The 16,679-nt window shown below is 38.8% G+C and overlaps 1 protein-coding gene and 2 long non-coding RNA genes across 5 annotated transcripts in view; 1 reads left to right on the top strand and 2 right to left on the bottom strand.

Moving 5' to 3' along the window:
• Positions 1 to 310: 310 nt before the first annotated feature.
• Positions 311 to 16,679, bottom strand: part of LOC116851049 — a 42,692-nt gene continuing 26,323 nt past the window's right edge. The window contains exons 2-5 of one of the 2 annotated variants that reach the window (XR_004379515.1): positions 6,625 to 7,108; positions 6,428 to 6,481; positions 2,550 to 4,612; positions 311 to 2,468 (exon numbers count right to left, since the gene is read on the bottom strand). This is a non-coding gene — a long non-coding RNA (uncharacterized LOC116851049). The remainder of the gene's footprint in view (positions 2,469 to 2,549; positions 4,613 to 6,427; positions 6,482 to 6,624; positions 7,109 to 16,679) is intronic. The other variant, XR_004379514.1, reaches the window with a different exon arrangement.
• LOC116851048 (arginine kinase) overlaps positions 10,271 to 16,679 on the top strand; it is a 48,319-nt gene continuing 41,910 nt past the window's right edge. The window contains exon 1 of one of the 2 annotated variants that reach the window (XM_032830052.1): positions 10,271 to 10,605. The gene's annotated coding sequence lies outside the window, so the exon portion shown is untranslated. The remainder of the gene's footprint in view (positions 10,606 to 16,679) is intronic. The other variant, XM_032830054.1, reaches the window with a different exon arrangement.
• Positions 10,428 to 12,340, bottom strand: LOC116851050. Its single transcript, XR_004379516.1, has 2 exons — positions 11,703 to 12,340; positions 10,428 to 11,318 (listed from the first exon to the last, which is right to left on the bottom strand). It is a non-coding gene; the product is annotated as an uncharacterized LOC116851050 (long non-coding RNA).

Genomic DNA, 16,679 nt, shown 5'->3' with positions numbered 1-16,679 from the left:
CAGCCATCCTCTTCGTTCGTGTCCAATAAACCCCGTTCCTCTCTTCATTTTCCTGGATCGTGCGCGATGCGCGAGCGTAACGAGGTCACGGCCGGCAAATCGCTCCGCCGAGGACTCTAATTGAGGGATTGAAGAGCTGAATGTAATAACGGCGCAAAAAAGACTCGCGTTCGGCTTGAGAAACATCGGGAGCCTCTCGGGGCTCTTCTCAAACTGAACGCGAACGATTTCAGATGTAACATTTTGCATAAAAAACACTTGATAATAACCACCGAGCCTGGTAATAGTTATCAGATTGGTGAAGTAGTTTCAATTAAACATGTAGGCGAATATAATCAAATAATTTGATAAATATTAACAAATAATCTTAGCAAGGCTTGTGGTATCTCTTACTAAGATTTGGTAAAATTATCAATTTATGTGATACATGTCATGAAACAATTTATGAAAAAAACCATATTGTTTAATAATACTTCATAATATATATTACGTGATAAATATACGAAATGACTAAAGCCTTTGATTATAATCGCACTATATTTAGTATTTATTACTAAATTATTTAGTATTATTTTCCAAACCGTTTAATTGATACAACTAAATGAAAAATTTGTTTCACTAATCATTCGTAATTATCATTCATGTGGTTGGTAAATATTACTGTATTTGATACTAATTATATACTAAATATCGTATTAAAATGCTCAATCAAATACATTAGTTAACTATTACAAAACTTTTTTTGTGTATAGTAAATGCATAATTCTGTGTATAGTAAATATACGTGTTTATAGCAATTTATTTAGAGAGTGTTTCAAAGCAATTCGATGGTAATCCTTTAAAGCGCCACGCTTACCGTTTGGCGAGTTTTAATATGTCCAAATTTCGCGCCAAATGTCCTTAAAGATCATCAGATATTTTACCAGCAATAAAATAACATCAAAATAAAGGCAAAAACATATTGAGCTTGAGTTTTATAATTATATACCGAATTATTTACTCTTAGTAAAGTTGAATACAATGAGAGAAAATTAATTCTCGACATTGATTGATCTTTGCCACAAATCCAAAATGAGTGCTCGCTGATGATATCACAATGTGTAAATATATTAGACGTCAGTAGTGATTTTCAAAATAGAATTTTGGTTATTCTCTCTACAAGCTTTTCTCTTACAAATGTCCATCTCAACTTTATGGGAAGCATTATTCTTGTAAAAGACGCTTTATTATTTTAGCAAATAAATAAAAAGAAAATCTAGCGCTTTAAAAATTATAATACGTTGACTACCATGGCCCACAGTGTTATAACATGGATCACCAGTGAACTATAATATTGCTGCGTTATATTGATTTACACACATAGAAAAATACATAGTACGTTTAAATAAATGTTGCTTGTTGTAAGTATTTCGTAAGTTTATATATTTAAAAATCTGTTATGAGTTTATTATAAGCATTAAATTTGTTCAAGATACAAATCCTTCAAATCCTAGTTTAACATTTTAACTAAGAATATTAAATTTAAACAAAAATTCGGCTTGCTTATTATGTAGAGACAAAACAACTTTTTCTTCAATAAAATATAATTTCATAATATTCTTGCAAAGAGAATAAATCCTGCTTTTCAGTGCGCGATAAGCTTCTCAAATTTGTGACGAATATATTTTAAGTTATTTATGTTTGTATATGTTATTAAAAAATATTCTCTATCGGGGATAATAACCATTACTTAACAGAAGCAAATTAAATCAAGTAACCGTTTTTCTTAGCAATGGAACGATATTTTTCTGTATACATATAAAATGATAAATCAGAATAAATAAGAATTTTTTTGTAACTGGACCATATAAAATAACGAAACTTTCCTTCAAATATATATAACACAAATAAAATATATAGCCAATAGGGAGCCAACGAAACCAGCTAATAATATTTATTATGAATTGCTTTAATTTACCGTATCTTTATCTTTAGTAATTTGAACTTTAGCTGAACATTGAAATATGCAGTAGAAGTCAGCGTGGTAGTCAACGTGTTAATTTGGAAATACCTTGTGTATATGTGTGTATTAGAATGGGCCTTATTGTAAGATACTTTGCTTGGAGACAGCCCGAGAAAGACGAGTGCAAGAGCAGAAGAAACTCGACCCAGTTTCAGACACTTCGCACACTTTGTGTGTGTGTGTGTGTGTGTGTGTTGCGTGTGTGCTTCGCACTTTACAACCTATATTTATATATTTATTATAGAACAAGGCGTCTGGCAACGCCTTTGCATTTGTACGATCTCTGAATCTGTGCTAGCGGCGCGCCGTTAAGCGTAAATCCGATATGGACACGACCTCACCGAATCGTAATACTTCCTGGGCGGGAATTCTGCGAAGGCGGTCAGTGTCTCGGCGACCGGATGTCGAGGTTGTTTCCGAGATTGGCCGCGCAGCGGTTTCTTCCCGCTCGGTCGGGCAACAATGACTGCAAGAACAAGACAAACGTTGAAAAGAAAAAAAAGGGGAGAAAAAGGAAACACACACGTGTTACATAGCTTGTACATACATATAATTGTATGTAAAATCTCGTTTTGCACGAACGGCGCGAGCGAAATCTCGTTTAATTTTAACGAACGCAGAAACTGTTTGTATGAACGGCAGTGGCTGGCACGGGCGTTTTCAAGGTGCCAGCGCTCGTCGTCTCTCGTTGGCTCAGCCCCGCCGATTTATTTCCGCGGAAAATATGAGTATACTCGACGTCCAACGTACACCAAATTACATAATGGGTGTGCGAGGTGCGCTCAGCATTGACAGTGGCTTCTCCCATCTTCTCCTCTTCCACTCTCTCTCTCCTCCTCCTGTTCCCCTCTTTCTCTCTCTCTCTGCCTCTCCTTCTCTCTCTCTTTTTCTCTCTAGCTCTCTCTCTTCGACTCGAGCCAGGCTAAATGTATGAAGAAAGCGCTTCTCCTCGCTCATCCCGAAGGGATCATTTTACGTATTTAACGGCGACGGTTTCGGACAAGTATTCGTCGCCGCGCGACACCGTATCGATTATCGACGCGTCTATTTCGGAGTTTCAAAAAACAAAACGATAAATTACGTTAGAGCGTGTGCGCGCGCGCACACGTTGCCGTGCGGCGACGGAAAACGCGGAGAGAGAGTCAACGATCGGCAGTAGGTCGATTCGTTCGCGAGACATTTCCATGAAACGATAAAAAAAACGAGGAAACCGTGGATTAATAACCGTAACGTTCCCGACGCGAATCTTCACGTACAACTTGTGGGAGAAGGTCGCAACACTTTTTTCCAATGGATTGCATAATGTATTCGTGTCCAACAGAAGAATTCGTTCCTCGGCACTTCTCAGAAGGCTCATGGAGATAAAAATGTTGCAACCTAACTTCCACTGATTGTTCACAAGCCGACATGATGGCCTCAACATTTATCAGGCTTAGGGCGGGTGTGTAGTAAGTCTATAGCCTTTTGCCCTAAGTCCAAAACTGTGATGTAATTTTCGGCTAGAACAGCTTTCCACTGCTGTCTGAAGTTGTGATCCCTAAACTTTAATCGAGCTGCCCATACTCTAGCTATTAAGAGATTGCGAAAAATATGTTTTGTCAGAAATTATAGGCCTTAAAGCAAAAAGCTAAAGATCTATTACATCTATTGTAGACTTAGTTTTAGGGTTACTGAAATTTTTTTAATCATGCGCATTATATCTTCTCACTTGAGGAAACAGCAGCGATATCTCGAATATCAATTAGACTAAACGGCATTTATAACGCAAAATTACATATAAAAGAAAAAGTAATAAAATACTATTATTTCCTTGAACAATTAGTAATTATGATGCATAAATATAGACACGATGCTTGTAATCGAAAAATTCAGATATGCCTAATAAATATTAAGGCTATTATTTTGATCTGTGCGAGTTAGATCAAAGAATATTCTCTGATCTAAATTTCTTGGACTGAAATCTCATCCGACATGAGTGAGAAGTGATAGTGAAAATATTTCGCTACTCGGGATAAGAGAGTAAATCTTTAACTTCTTCAGGGACGAATTTATCAAAATTAGAAGGAACTGATTTAAGTTTAAAGTAATAAATATGACATTTATCAGTCATGTTACGATATTTCTCTTTGTGGAATTTTTGATGAATGTTTATTCACAGTAATATTCGTTATATGTCGGTAATGTTAATTAAAAAAAAGAAATTGGACATATCTACACGTATATGTCAGTATCCCTCTAAAAAGATTAATTCAAACCTAAAAAATGAATTCTCCCTTAACTGATATGAGCGAGTGTCTCAATCGATTACAATGAATTTGTTCAATGGAACACATCCGATTCACTGCACAATCTCGAGTGAAAATAATCGCCGACTCAGAATGAAGAATAAATCACTCTACATAAATGATAAGTCATTCAACTCGACCGTTAGTCTGCTTCTCGCATGCAATTTTATTTCCAGAAATTCCAAGAGCAGACTTGCACTCGTCCAATATCCATGTCTCATCCGTAGGATCTTCCTCGACCGCGTCGTCGTCTCCCACGTGATTTGCATCGCAGCGTGCAACGCACCGATGTTCACTCTCGCCGACTCTTCCCTCCTGCCTCGCCCTCCAGCAGAGATTAAACGATTATCATCACACACGACAATAAACGGGGACGTGGGCGCGAGACTCTAGACGAGAAAAGGTTCAATCCTCTCCTCCGGATATTCTTATTGGCGCGACAGGGTAAGAAGGTGGGTAGGTAGATGAGTAGATAAGTAGGTAGGTAGGTAGGTAGGTAGATGGGTAGGTAGGTAGGTAGGTAGGTAGGTAGATAGGCACACAAGCAGGCATGTGGCTTTCGTATTGATCTACTCCGGCGAGCTTCCAGCGACCTTTAGTCGCCCCCTCCCCGTTCCCAACGTCCCCGCCTCGTGTCTCTCTCTGTGTGTGTGTCGCGGGGGTGGTGGGTTCTCAAACGGGGGTGGCGACGGGACCCCCGGCGCGACCTACAACAACCCGAGCGCGCACAGCTGATTTCGTAACAGCAGCGGGACGGCGGGGTGAAGGACGAGACGGGCCGACCGACACTCCCGGAATCCTACCGTTCTCCGGAAATCCATCCGCCGTGACCTATATACCACCCTCCTCGAATGCCGGAACGCCGTGGAATCGGACCGAAGCGATACGCGCGCAGCGGTGCGTTTAATCCTCGAGTTTAATTGGGATATTTCCGCGTTCCATGCCGGCTCGGTGAAAAAGCGCGGAATGCTAGCGGTTTCTGCAGAGGGGAGGAGAGAAAAGAGGATCTGTGTGTGTGTGTATGTGTGTGTGTGACAGAGAGAGAAAGGTGGCGAAAAGGGAAGGGGGAAGGGAGAGAATGAGGAGTCACTGTCACTTGTCTCATTAGAGTAATCAGCTACTCTCTGAATTTCTTGAAATTGAAGCCCAATCAGAACGTCAGTGAAAAATAGCAGTATTTTCACTCAAAGTAACACTCACAAAATAATTCAAAGTTACTCAAAGTTCACTCAAAATAACAGTAAAAACACCACCAAGAACGCAAGGGTGAATGTTTCACTTCAATTTAGAGTGGACTTCATTGATCAGAGCGCATATGTGCCTGTGACGACGAAGTATACATTAAAAGCCGACTTTTCAATAGTAGTTTAAAATTAGATTTCCAGTTTAAACTCTATATTCAACTACAATGGATATATTGTTGGAACAGAGTTTAGATTTAAATTCAAGCTTAAGCTGCTACTGAAAAATCGGCCTTTATACAGTAAAAACATTTTATACTTGTGTTGAAATCGACCTGTGTAGAAACTTTTGTGTTAAATTTTTACTTAGAACCCCTGTGTATTAATTTAACATATTGTCGTTGTGTTATTTTGACTATTCTGCGTTGAGTTTACATTCACCATTTCTAGGTGTTAAAATAACACAATTTACATGTAACATGTACACTCTTAGTGACATATTTTATGTGTAACGTGTATGAGTTATTTGTTAATATATTTGCCTCATGTTAAATTAACACAAAAATTAGAATGGATGAATTTTGGGACATGTGAAATGTGTTAAATAATTTAGCAACTTTCTGTAATGTGGTTGCAAAATGATTTAGACACAATAAAATTGGAATCTTACCAAACTGTCAAAATTGAGAGTTATTACAGATGGATTTATACAGTAATTATATTATTTAGTATTATTAATTATATTATTACTGCGCGTAAATCCATCAGTAATAATCTTATTTATGATAGCTGAGTGAACTCCCAACTTCATCGTGTCTAAGCTGTTCTGTAATCTATTCAGATTTTAATTTCGAAGAAAGATTTTCACTCGACGATTCAGAGTAAGGAATTCACCTCTACTCGTACTCGACACACACATATAGTAGTCACTCTACTTTTTGAATAAAAAAGATTCATACCAAGGAATTTAGAGAATACTTCTGCGTCACTTTCTTGTTTCATTTCCGAGCGTGCTGAAATGAAAATCCACATTAATGCACACTGCAGTGAAAATCCACAAATTTCAGTCACATCTAAATCCGCAGACTTTAATTAAGTCTGGAGCACGTCAGATTACAATCATGCGAATTACGTTAGATGTATAATCACAACGTACCCGGTATACGATCGACGCATGTGGTCCCCAAGGATGGGAACGCGCAGAGCGCTTGCGAGAACAGCGGAGCAGCGTTGGACTAGTCGAAAGTCTGGTTACATAATTCCTCGGAGACGTACATACGCGAATTGTCGTGTAGAAGCCACACCGGTGGACCACGAGGAGCTGAGCCGCACGTCCGATGAGAGAGGAGGGCTTGCGAGCTGGCTGGCGCGAGGTCGGGCCTTGACCTTGGCACGTAGACGAAGGGCCTCGGCCGGTCCGTTCGCGATCGATAACGGGAGCGATTCTTCGAGCGCGCCATCGACAACGCCATTGTTCTCGGGGGGATAAGACTCGAGGTCTGCTCTTTTTAGCTGAACTAGGCTGCACTTTTTCCCTCCAGAGTGAAACAAGTGTTTAATCTAGCGTTGAGGGGAAGATGAACAAAGCTCCAATGCCATTAAAGGAACAGGAGGCCTTTGTCCTCGAGCCAGACGAACACCTGAAAGACAGAAAATATTTGATGGAAATTCGATCAACCATTCGATCAAAATTTAATGGAAGTTTGGACTCGAGGACGAACAGTGCTCAAATCCGCGTTTGCTCATTCTTGCGTTTGATGTTTATGTCATACTAGGAATTGTATCCATTAATAAGGTGACCAAACGTCCCCTTTTTCCCGGGACAGTTCTAGTTTCACCCTTTGTCCCGAGTTTTTTCGAATGCTATTCGGGATGCCGGATTCGACCAAACTGTCTCGGTATATTCAGAGAATTTTTTAAATACTTTTGACAAACAAAGCTTTCAAGAAAATTTACAACTCTGGTAAAGTTGGTAGCCTTGCTTCCTTTTCTTAATTTTAAAAATAAGAACAAGCAAGAGTTTCTATTTTTATTATTTTTATGTAGGAAGCCTTGATTATTGCATATAAATAATGACACATACGCACACACACTCTCTTTCTCTCACTTATTATATATATATATATATATATATATATATATATATTCTCTCTCTCTCACTCATATATATACACACATACATATATGTACTTTTCAGTGGTCTCATCCTTTTCCCCTTTTCTATATACGAAGTGTCCCAGATTTGGGACTGGAATATCTGGTCACCTTACAACTGTATTAGACTAAAACCATGCTTCATCATGCTTGTATCAGATTGTGTAAATTGAGGATTATAATCAGAAGAATCGAGTAAAGCAAAACCAAGATTTAGATTACTTGATTGGTCCAATCATAATCTTCAATCCTGTCTAATTCGGGCTTTAGAACTATAGAGAAAATTCTATCTATATAATAATTTCATTGAACTCATCTATTGATGATTGCTGATTGAAACTACTCAATAAACTGTTATATCAAAATCTCAGTAAATAATTAATTAAAATTGCAATTTTCCACTCAACAATATATGTAAATGTTACCTACAATATATATTGCATTGTACTTGCATTATTGAGTGAGAAATTATAACATTGCTGTAATGTTACCGTCGGTTGGAGTTTACTGGGTACGTGATTTATCGTACTTTAATCTCTTCGTGTATCTAGTAACATCTATTTCAGTCTACATCTACCTATATAATAGATCTAGTCTGATAGTGATTTCAGGCGTTCCAAAGCATTCTAAAACGTCATCAGTTCCGTGTATAGTCATTGAATGAAAGGTTACAACAGCTTTACTTCGATGAGTTTCGCAACGCATATTCTGTACCCAATAAGAGAATTTGTTTCAAATTACGTTTTCCTATATTGAATACCAGGTGCGTTCTGTAGTTGAGGTAAAAGTGCGGTGCAATCTGTCTTTCACCGATTGTATAAAAAATACCTTGAAGCCTGTGAAGCGTCTAGTATACTGCATCTTAGATATTGGAGATGAAAGATTGCGGATTGAAGGTTGCAACCGACCAATCGCCAGCAAAGCGAATCGCGATCGAGATCAATCGATTTGTCGAAATCAAATATCCAATCGAGAAAATCCTCAATCTCCAATAGTCGAATACACCCTTAACACTTTGGCGGCCTTTGTCACGTATATGTGACTTTATTCTACCAATGTGATTGCCGCCTTATAAAGAAATATTTCTTAGCATAATAGTTTACACAATTGTAATATTGTAGGAGCTCTATAAAGCTCGATGAAGAGATTTATGTACAGTCAGATGATCGAAAGCCAATTTTTCAATGGTAGTTTAAATTTAGAGATCTAAAGTTTAAGATATTGAATAATTCTTAAGGATTGCTACGCTTTACCTCAATGAGTTTAGTAAAACATTTCTTGCCCAATAGGAAAATGCATCTTCTCAAAATTACTGGAAACCAAATTATTCTACTGGGAAATTCATCCAGAGGGAACGTTATAAACTTTAATCATCTGACTGTACAGTCGTTCGCAGAAAGGTTTACGTAAAGGACATGTTTTTGGATAAGTTTATACAATATTTATGTTCACTTATAAATTACTTTTGCACAATTATTATTATTAATTATTATTTAATGTTCTTGATTATATTATTATTACTATTATTGTGTAAGTTCGTCGATAATAATTCTCAATTTTGATAATTTGCTGAGCACAATTGTTTGGAAAAAGCCGTGACATTTTTATACAAATCAACAAAATTATAAATATCTAAAAAAGTCATACGTTGGGTATAAGTACGTTTTATTTATATTAATATAAATTATATAATATGTACATGTAAATATTAGTAAATATGAATATATTTATTTATATTCCTTATAAATATAAATTTATAAATATATGTAAATAAAATACATAAATATACATAAATACATAAATACATAAATATACATAGATACATAAATACATAAATACAACAATACATAAATAAAAATACATAAATATAAATAAAAAGAATAAAATATATAAATGTAAACAAAGCGTATTTATAACTAATATATAGCTTTTAATCTACGATAAGTGTAGTAAGTCTTTAGAGTCTTATATTCAGGATTGGGCAAATATATATTTAAAAGTATTTGAAATACAGTATTTAAATTTAAATTACGCCTCTTACCGCCGATTTATATTAAGTAATTAATTACAAAAATTTATATTAAGCAATTAATTACAAAGTTAAAGATACTTAATCATTTGCTATTTAAATACTGTATTTAAATAAGATACATATTTAAATATATATCTTAGATACTTTCAAGTACGTATTTTCCCAACCCAATTTTTATATTCAAAGACCTATAATTTCTGACTAAAAGCGTTTTCCTCTGCTTAAACAATTGGAATCTGATCAATTCGCTTGAAGTTTGTGAATTATGACTTCAGGCAGCAGTAGAAAACGTTTGTAGCCGAAAACCACACCACAGAGTTTTGAGCTTAGAGCTCAATAAAGCTAAATGCTTACTACATTTATTATAGAACAGGACTCATGGGCCCTTTACAATTTAGACGGTTAGTGGAGCCCGCAATTTCATTACCAAACGCGTTCTGCAGGCCACTGCACGAGTGCACCGTGGAAGCGTTAATACCCGCCGCGGTCCAGCCGCGACGACGACGGCGGCGACGGCGGCGACGGCGGCGGCGGGATTTCAGGTAGCAACGGGCCACCGCGAGCCGGCCGAAAGTTTCCTCCTCAGAAATAGCGGAACGGCGGAACGTCGCGCGAGAGCGAGCGAGCGGCCGAACGGTCTCGCCGGCGGCGGGGAGGGGGCCGCGAGGAGGACGCTGATTGGCTGAGCCGGACGAGGAGAGGCTCGCGGCGCTGTCGCGAGGCGATCCCGCGCCGTTCCGCGTCGCGTCGCGCCGCGCCGCTTCGCCACTTCGTTTCCGACCCGCGCGGCGTTCGTACGGCAACTACGACACCACCACGACCGCTTCTACTGCCGCTGCTACGTGTGCTTGTCCGTGCGCAGGACTCTAAGGTGCGTCTACTACCGCCACTGCTGATCGTCCCCCGATCGCATCCCGTAACCGCTTTTCTCCGTGGTCGTTCGTGCTTCAGGTGAGTCACCGAAGATCGCCGGCGCGCGATCGTCGCCTTCCGCGATCTTCCCTGTCTGTCTTTCCGTCTCTTTCGCGCGTCGACTGGGCCGTCGTTGTCTCGCATACGTACGCGACGAAGGCCGCGATCTGGAAACTTCGATCCGTAGATCCTGTCGGCCTGTTCGCGCGAAGCCGGCGAGCCTCGTCCCCTTCGGCGAACGAAGTCCCCTTTCCGCTCCTTCCCTGCGTCCCTTTTTAAGGTTAGAAAGGCACTTCATTCCCGTGAGAACGCGATACCAGGCTCTCTTCTCGTTCCCTTCGTCGGGGCATGATAATCGGCAATCCGATCCATCTCCTCTTCTCTCCGTGAAGAGATATTCGTATGAAAGTTATGCGGCTGAGATAAGGGAAGTATGTGTGACCATTGCCCGGGAGAAAGACAGGAAATCCGATAAGAGATGTAACGAAATGAAGATCGGGGAAGATACAGCCGGCATGTCGGGTTTCCGGGTTGGGTCGCCCCGTCGAAATTGCTTAGTCTCTGTCGTCGGCAACCGAGTGGCTCATTTCCGATTACGTTGCGCCGTAGGAATTACAATGACGAGCATGACGACAGCTGAACGGGACTAAATTCCTCGCACCGGTCGATATTATCCCGCTTCTCTCTCGCCCGCACTTTCCGCCCGATCTCGGCGTTTCGCGCTTTCTTTCTTTCCATTCATTTCCCGTCCTCTGTTATTATCGAAAATAAATAACGACAGAGAATTTTACACTTGTGAGAAGTAAAGCTAATAAGTATTTTTTTACATGATGAAATCTCTAGTGCAAAATACATGTGTCTGCGTCACTTCTGATGACAGACTTTACATTTGAGAGGTGAAACGGATATATATACATTATTACATTGAAGATTTCTTCAACGTAAAGTATATATATATATTTGTTTTATTTTTCAAGTATAAAATCTTTTCCTATCATCAGAGATGTGAAGTATATATATATATATATATATATATATATATATATATATATATATATATATATATATATATATATATATATATATACACACATTTTATTTGCACTGAATATTTCATCAATAAAAAATGTATATACCTTTTCTGTCTCTCGATTGTAAGATCCTCCTCTGCCTTTATCAATTTTTGACAACAATAGAACCACGTCAGCAAGTTTTGTCCAGACGTGATCAAGCTTTAGACATGCACACGAAGAGGAGACCGTTTCTCCTTCGTCCCCTGCATCAATTTCGTCATTTGTCTCCCCTTGGAGGCAACTGTTTCATTATCCTACAGACCCTTTCGTGGCTTGAGGTCCGTCAAGGAACCCGTTTCAATCACTTCCTGCGCCACAGGCCTATCCTTTTCAGCCGAATCATATCGTGTTTCTGGAACTTGAGACGCAATGCGTTTTTACTTCAGTCTTTAAGATAAAAAAATTTAGATTGCGCAAGAAAAACAATTGAGAAAGATCCCTGTCTCTCTTTTCCCTTCTCTCTCTTTCATGCCTTCCGCCTCGTTCTTCGAAAATTTTTCACAGCAGCGTTCATCCTCAAAAGTGGCAGCAGAACGGTGCCTGAGAAGTCGGCACCGTTTGATGCTTTGACAAAGGCGCCGTTTGCTCCACAGGATCGGCAGATCAGTCGCGATATAGAGATCGAGAGAACTAACCTCCCTCGTCCCGAAATCGATCTTATAGTCGTCGTCGCCGCCACCGCCGCCGCCGGTGCCGCATGATAACGGCGAGCGCGGAGATGAGACTCCGCGTATAACGGAGGCGTTTACGTAATAGCGGCGTGTAGCGATGACAATCGATAAAACGTAACGATGGCCATGTCGCGCGGCGCGGAAATATCGCGGCTGGGATATGTGCATACACGTACGTTGTGCATGTCGAAATCGGCCGATGCCGATGCAAATCGCGCGATAGCAAGACCCAGTTCCTTCCCAGGCGACATCGGCATCCGCGCAGATTCTACCGGGTGTGCCGGGCGCGCCTCGTCGTTCGCAAAACGGTGAATCCGCGAGTCGATCCTCTCGTCTCGGTGAGAATCCGCGGATTTCGTCTCTTTTTCTTTTTTTTTCTCTAAAAACCAACTAAATTATAAAAGGCTGTAAGAGTTATACGTTGGGTATAAGTACAATTTATTTATGTTAATTTGAATTGTTAGGCATCATGTGCTATATTATTATTATGTAGTAATATATTTAAGTCTGCATATATATATAATTTTATATATACACTAAAAATATACAAAAAAGCAGACGACCGAAACATTGGTGGCATATGATGTCTAATAATTTAAATTGACATAAATAAAGTACTTATATCCAACGTATGGCTTTTACAGGCCCTTTACAATTTAATTGATTTTTATAAAAAATCTCAGAACCTGTTCCAAACATTATTGTTCTTTTTTTTTCTTTTTAGTCGTTTATGCACATAATAAATTCAAGAAAAACTTGTCGTTCATGGTATATCTATTACTTTCTGAATTACTTGGAGTGAAACCTCACTCAAAAAATAGAGTGACCGTCGAGTCATTCGAATTCGAGTGAGTTTTCACTGAATGAATTGTATCGCCACTCTGAATCACCGAACAAATATTTTAACTCAAAACTGAAGAGTGAATCTGATATATTTCACCGCCACAGAGACAAATTCACTCTAATTAACTGAGAAATTTCGTCACATGGAATTAGAGTCTACTTTAAGCTCGAGTGAAAATGCCATTTTTTTAACTGGTTTTGAATGCGATTGCACGCCCAGAATTTTTTGGGATATCTTAGCGCACTTATCATTCATAGACTTGCATCGTTAGACCGCACGTCACTAATTTTTCTAATCGTTCCTATCGTGTCTGGATGTATCACGATACGATATGTCAAGCTGACAATCAAAATGACATTAATTGGTCTTGCGGGATAATCAACAGTCACGATGTACAGGCACATCCGGACATGATGCGAACGACTGCAGAAAGACCAGTGAGTTTTTTGCTCGAAGAAATGTTGAGACTTCACTGAAGTACATCGACATATTTCCTTTCTTGTTTTGCGCGAGGCGTGTGTTGTTTTCTATTACTGTCGCGCTCGACGATAATTGTTGTTTCCTTTTGTGTCATCACGCTGATGATGCGATTGGGCGGCGTTCCTAACACGCGAACTGCCGAGACAGAGAGAGAGAGAGAGAGAAAAGCAACGACGCGATTCAGAAGACGAACGCGCGCAAGACGATTAACGACGATGAGAGTCCCTCGCTCCATCTGCGATTGTTACGTACGTCCTCTCAATTAAGACGCACAACAACGCCAGCTTCGACGAAGAAGAGGCTCTTCGTGAAAGCGAGATTGTCCAAATATTATCACTGTTTGCGATTCTACACGATTTTTCGCGGTCCTTCGTGATTCGTTGCTTCCATGAAACTGATCTACAATGTACTCTTTACTTCCTCTCTCGTTTTCCATCATTTTCTGGCTTAACTCTTAGGTTAATGGCATTGTTTTTATCAACGTTAATGAGAGACTCTATTTTATTTTTATTAAATAAGAAAAAATATGACAAAAGACGTTAGATAATATTTGAGTAGTGTTTACTTGCAACCTCTAGTACTTTAATCATTTTAAACATTTTTTTTTCAAAAGTATTGTATAAAAACTCTTGGAATCCTCTCGAGACGTCCTTGGAATCCTCACGTCGCAGTCCAGTCTAATTTACAATATTCTCTTTGCTTCCTGCTTCTTTCTCTTTATTTCTTTCTGACTTAAATCTTAAACATTTAGCCAGAAAAAGAGCACATTGTAGATCAGACTTAAGGGTTAAAAGTTCGATTTTTTCTCTTGGTAAGCTAAATGATAGTTAACTCATATGTTTTTGTTTCTCTTTCAAATTAGACAAAGATAGACATATGATTTAATTGTTAGTTGGCTTATCAAGAGATTGGAATTGGCCAATGAACTAGTTTCACGACCAAGAGATTGGAATAATCGGTCCTCTAATGCTCGATCTACAATGTTCTCTGCTTTATGTTTCTTTTTCTTTACTTCTTTCTAGCTTAAAGCCTGATCTACAATGTGTTCTTTGCTTCCTGTTGTTTTCCGTCTTTTTTTAGTTTAAGGTTTAAGGCTTGAGTCAGAAAGAGATAAAGAAAAAGTAACAGGAAGCAAATAACACATTATAGATCAAGCTTAAATCTAAAGTTTTTAGTTAGAAAAAGATAGAAAACAAGAAACAGAAAGCAAATAACGCATTGTACATCAAACTTAAAGCTTGATCTACAATTAAGCGTGTTTCTTTGCTTTCTATTTCTTTCTCTTTTTTTCTCTTGATCTCTTTCAAACCTTAAGTCTTAAGTTCGATCCACAATGTACTATTTGCTTTATGTTTTCCTTTCTGTTTATCTCTTTCTGATTTAAATCTTGATCTTTTAGTTAGAAGAAAATAAAGAATAAAAAAGGCAGGAAGCGAAGAGCACATTGTAGATCAGGCTTCAAGCCAGAAAAAGACAGAGAACAAGAAACAGAAAGCAAAGGGCGCATTGTAGATCAGGCTTTAGTCGGAACGAGATCATGAGGAAGACACAGGAAGCAAGCAGCACATTGTAGAGAAAAACAGAGATGATGAGGAAGAAACGGGGAAGCAAAGAGCAGGATCAGGTTCGATTTGACTCGGAGACTGTTTCCTCGGTCGCACGCGCTTCGCGGAGTTGCCTCTCGGCGAAAAACGTATTCCCGATCGGGAGCGCCTCCCACTTCCGGCCGGCCGGATCGATAATCGTCCCGTTGTCTCGTTCGATCGCGATCCGCCGGCACGCTGATCGAACATGCAAATTGTTTAGGCGCGTTGTTGCGGCGAATTTCCGCTGCGGCCGCACACCCGTTGAAGGTGCACCGACGCAGATTAAGCTCCCGGGTCTGCGCGCGTGAGCAACCGCGGGGCGGAGGGCGATTACGTAAGCTGGCGGGCGGGATGCTCCTCGTGTGTATGCTGCATAACCGCCGAGCTCCGATTTATCGCGCGCTGGACGCCCCGAATCATCGCGGAAAAACAGTCGGCGACCTCTCGACTGTCCGAATTCTATCGTAGACGAGTCTGGGAAGGAGGGCAGCCCTCCTCCCTTGGGTTTCACCATTTCCGACAAGCTGATCAAATCCGATGTAATTTCGCGACCACCGTGTGTGTATTGGCAGAACTCCGAAATCTGCAGTTTCAGAGAGATGGAACTGAAAAACTGGTTGTAAAGAAAATATACAGGGCGTCTCATCTCTTGTGATTTTCATTTATAGCGGCAGGTTCTCTGAGCAATTTAGAATTAATTCCTGCTCATGAAAATGTCGTGGGAGGCCATTATTCGTGGCGACTCTCCGATTTTTAATGTCTTTCTAACTAAGACCTAAAGTAAAGTTCTGTTAAAGTCAATTTGAAATTGACAGAGGAAAACAATTTTGTTATTCATTTGATCGTCTGAAATTTAGTTTGCGAAAGGCTCCACTGTATCGATCGTTTGTATCTCAGAAACTATTGATGCCTTAGCGTTTTCCTGATGAAAAATTAACTGCTAAATTGCTGAGAGAACCTATAAATTAAAGTCGCGAAACTATGTGGCGACCTATATATGTGTACATATTTAAATAAGTTTCATATAAAATTCGTATATCAATTGTATATAACTAGATACTTGCATATTTTTATTTATAAATAAAGATTTATAAATAAAGACCTAAAAATATCTATTTATAATAATATATCTAATTCTGATTCTAATATATAAATTATTTAAAATAGATAATTTATAGATATTTAGATATAAATTAGATGTTTATAATAAATGTATTGTATAAAATGAATAATCTAAAAAATTTTTAAACAGCTAAAACGTGTTTTTAAAATTCATTATTTCTTTTGCTCATTTACGATTATGTATTATTGATACATAGCTACTCGAGAAATATTCAGTAATGTCAAAAATGGTAACAGATAAGATGTTTATCTGATATTGTATTTTTTACGAATCGCAAAAAATATATATATATATATATATATATATATATATATATATATATATATATATATATAT

This window comes from Odontomachus brunneus, unplaced genomic scaffold, assembly GCF_010583005.1.
Source record: "Odontomachus brunneus isolate Ranch 3 - 2012 unplaced genomic scaffold, Obru_v1 Obru_scaffold_164, whole genome shotgun sequence".
In the NCBI taxonomy this organism is placed as follows: domain Eukaryota; kingdom Metazoa; phylum Arthropoda; class Insecta; order Hymenoptera; family Formicidae; genus Odontomachus; species Odontomachus brunneus.
This window is presented reverse-complemented; position numbering and strand designations above follow the sequence as displayed.